Here is a 3,619-nt window from a genome sequence, read left to right as displayed (position 1 = left end):
TGCCCCGAGTTCGAAGGGGCAGGGAAACCCACAAATTATATACATGGTGTTCCAAAAGCCACCTTGGGATTTAGAAATTAAATAACATTTCTGTTTTTCAATAATTTGTTTTTCTTTTCTTTTCAGAATTTAGATTAACATTTGGAAATTACCCATAGAAAAATTCACAACTGAACAAAGAACCAAAATCGTGGAATTTTATTTTAAATTTCATCGACCAATTATTCTCACCCAAAGAGCGTGGACACCGAATAATTTCGGGAAATTCAGAAATTTCTTGGCCATCACGTTCTCCTGATTTGACGCCTCCCGATTATTTTATTTGGGGTTACCTAAAGGAGCGTGCATATATCAATAAGCCCAATACAATTCAGCAGCTCAAGGACAACATTTGTGCAGAAATTCGAGGGCTGCAGCCGGAGTTATTGTCCGCTGTTATGCAAAATGCTGTCGAAAGAGCCCGTCTCTGCGAAGCCGAAAATGGAGGACATCGAAGCTGCATCATTTCTCATAAATGAAGCAAATTTATCTCCATTTTGTACATTTTCTTTTGGTATAAAAATAATCATAAATTATTAAAAAAAAAAAAAAACAGAAATGTTATTTAATTTCTGAATCCCTCGGTGACTTTTGGGACACCCTGAATTTATTCTAAGAGTAGGATGCTGAATAGAAATAAAGCAGACGACATCCTCTCTACTCGTTTGCTGTTGGGAAACCCGCAAGTTATCCAGGAGCTGCGGTGTGTGACGTATTATTATTTTTCTGCAACAGTCCCAATTATGCCCACGTTCTTGTGGGGTAAACTGGGCTTTTGAAGGAAGTCTTCCACGAACCGGCTGGACATGCCTGACATTCAACTGCAGGTATTTTTGGAAGGAATTTGTAAATTTGTTGTGGTTGCTGGCAATAACTTGCCTACTCTTTGCTAAATAGGCAGTGGGATCTTTAATGTCAACCAATTGATGCCATCAAAAGGGACACCCGGCGTGATGTCGTTGATGCATTGCCCTCCGAAGTGAAACACCAGGGTGGCAGTTTATAGATGGGTCGAGATTCAAACCCAGGGCAGACATCTCAAAGGAAAGTGTGCACACCTCCAAGTCTAAGGCAAAGCTATCCTGCCAGCCCATAAGGAATACGACGTTCCGGCGTTCGACTAAGCTTAGGGCAGATATTTGGAATTTGTTAATTGTGCCGGCAATAGCTCTTCTACTCTTCGCAAAGGACACCGTGGACATCATACCTTCCTTTGTGTTCTTTGAGTTACTTCACCGAGACTTGATTCCCCACCTGAGTATAAACTTTTGGATCGGTGCTTCGCAGCCAAGCGTTGCGACACAAAGTGTGCCGCCCCTCGGCTGGACGTTAAGCCGGGTATCCCATCTGCTATCATTACTTCGTGAAAGTTAAAAAACGCCACGGTATCTTTCGACCAAGAGTAGGTCATTGTGTGGTAGAAACTTGGAACAACTTAGAAATTCCTGGCCTAAAACGGGGGCGGGGGCACAGCAGCAGCGACCCAACGCACCTTGGGAATAATGCAACCAGCGGATTGAATTGTTAATTGAATCCCAATCCAATGTGCATTGCAATGATGACTTAATAATGATAATCCAAAGCAAACAATCATTAAAAAGTCTGCAGGAAAAAAAAAAGGTTGTGAGATGTTCAGCATTTGGTTTGACTCATCCAATAAGTATTTAAGTATCCTGACATCCTGTCAGGAAATAGTTAGGACTTTGAAACAAGTTGTCACTTTCAGCACTTCCTGAAAAATGCTTAATTCGACACAACCGGTGATCAAGTCATGATGAAAAACATTTTTTTTATAATGAACCTCTTTGTGGCGTAATCCCTGCAGCATTGATTGCCTTCTGACGACAGAAAGAGTAGAATAAGTAGAAGGGGTATGTGCATGTGAGTGGGGGTATGTGGGATGTCAAGGTCCATGTGAAAGGGGAGGGAAGAGGGGTTAAAAAAAAGTATCAGGTTTTTTTTTTTGCAGGAAAGAGGCTCATGGATGAGCAAGGTATAACTGAAAGTGGGAGAGCCATCTTTAATAATGCAATTAAAAATGGTGGTTAAAATTTGGCCTTGAATTTTCTTTTCTTTAATTCTCACCAAGTTGGTATGAAAGAGAAAGTCGATGCTATCTACACCAATGTTCACCTCCGACCGGGTATGATGAACAGAAACTCTTCAGTCGGTCAAATCCTCAACAGCATCTGCTGTAAGGCAAATAAATGAATATTAGAATAGTTATTTCATCGTACGTGTTAAGAGTAAGTGTCGTGTAATTCCTGGAAATGATAAAACATCTGGAGCACGTGTTATGACAGACCTCGCCCACCACCTCTAACCCAAGTATCTGTGTCTACGCCCTGCCTCCCCCTCTTCCCCACATTGGACCTTCCTGGTTGTTTATCTGGCTGCGTGGAATTTCCCTCTGCCGAACGCCAATGAGCACAACTCGCAACTGATTGTGGGGTCAGTACAAGTCCACGGTGTGCATGTGAGTGAAAGGCCAGATTTGACAGTACTCCAAATACCACAAGTATGCTGTCCCATGAGCACGCCCCACAGGCACTGGAACAGGCCCAGTGGAGGTTATAAAAGCATGAACAGTGAGCGCGCGGTACAGTCCAGTTGTACATGCCGTCGCTCAGCACCTGTGGGTACGTGCTGTCAATTCATGCTGTCGGTTCGTGCTTGTGGGTTTGGGCTGCTGCTGCTGGTTGGAGCAAGAAGTCCTGGAGGGAAGGCATGCAGGGTACAGTAGGGACAGGCCCTACAGGGAACTACCGCATGGAAAGACAGGACCCACCTACCAACTGGGCTGAGGCACGAATGGAGAGCGATTGTGGGGAGCTGGACCACATGCGTGAGGGGGCACACACAGCAAAGGTTTTTATTTTGTGTTGTTATTTCCTTTCAGTCTTGCGTGGTTTAAGCAACACCTCAATAATTTTGGGGTGTGTTGGATTCATTTATGTATTGTTACTGTCTGTGATCGCCACTGTGCGGCCGTGTTCTTCTTCTTCCCCTTTTCCTGTCGAGGTATCAAGCCCATGCATAGCTTACGCTAACACAGCTGAGCTAGTGCCACCCAAGACCTCTGACACAAACTGTTCCGCTGGTCAAGACCCCCCACGTTCCACTCTGGTCCCTCTCTCCACGCCACCAACGAGGTGTGCCTCTCCGTGTGCGTTTGCGGAACAAACTTGGCACAGATTTTGGTGGAACCACCCGACATTGAGGAGTTGAAGGGGTCCAATGATAAAGCCAGATAGCGGGAGTGCAGCGAACAGGATGCCAAGCAAATGTATGCAAGGGCAGAAGGTGAAAGGTGCGAGAAGGAATGAAAGTGAAAGTTGGGTGAAAATAAAAGTGAAAGTGAAAGTAAAAGAATGAAAGGGAAAGTTTATTTTATTTATTCTTATGCAGCCAGTGGCTGCTTCACTGCATATTTTTTTCTGAGGGCGTGGCTGTGCTGCTGATGCAGTGCCCCATTACCAGTAAGCTGACCTCTGAAGGATGACAAACAGTCAACCAACCTGGTGTTAATTCAACAGCTTGACATGGGCTTGAACTCAAGATCCAAAGATCTTAAGTCAGC

At 44.4% G+C, this 3,619-nt stretch overlaps 1 long non-coding RNA gene across 2 annotated transcripts in view; it reads right to left on the bottom strand.

The window, feature by feature from the left end:
• The window catches only part of LOC147026456 (uncharacterized), a 23,296-nt gene extending 21,062 nt beyond the window's left edge, over window positions 1–2,234 (bottom strand). For both annotated transcript variants that reach the window (XR_015057924.1, XR_015057925.1), the window contains exon 1: window positions 2,125–2,234. This is a non-coding gene — a long non-coding RNA (uncharacterized LOC147026456). The remainder of the gene's footprint in view (window positions 1–2,124) is intronic.
• Window positions 2,235–3,619: the final 1,385 nt, after the last annotated feature.

This window comes from Eptatretus burgeri, chromosome 5, assembly GCF_056783735.1.
Source record: "Eptatretus burgeri isolate ZD-2024b chromosome 5, Ebu_testis_v1, whole genome shotgun sequence".
Lineage (NCBI taxonomy): Eukaryota > Metazoa > Chordata > Myxini > Myxiniformes > Myxinidae > Eptatretus > Eptatretus burgeri.
Note: the sequence above shows the minus strand (reverse complement) of the source record. Positions and strands in the feature narration are given on the sequence as shown.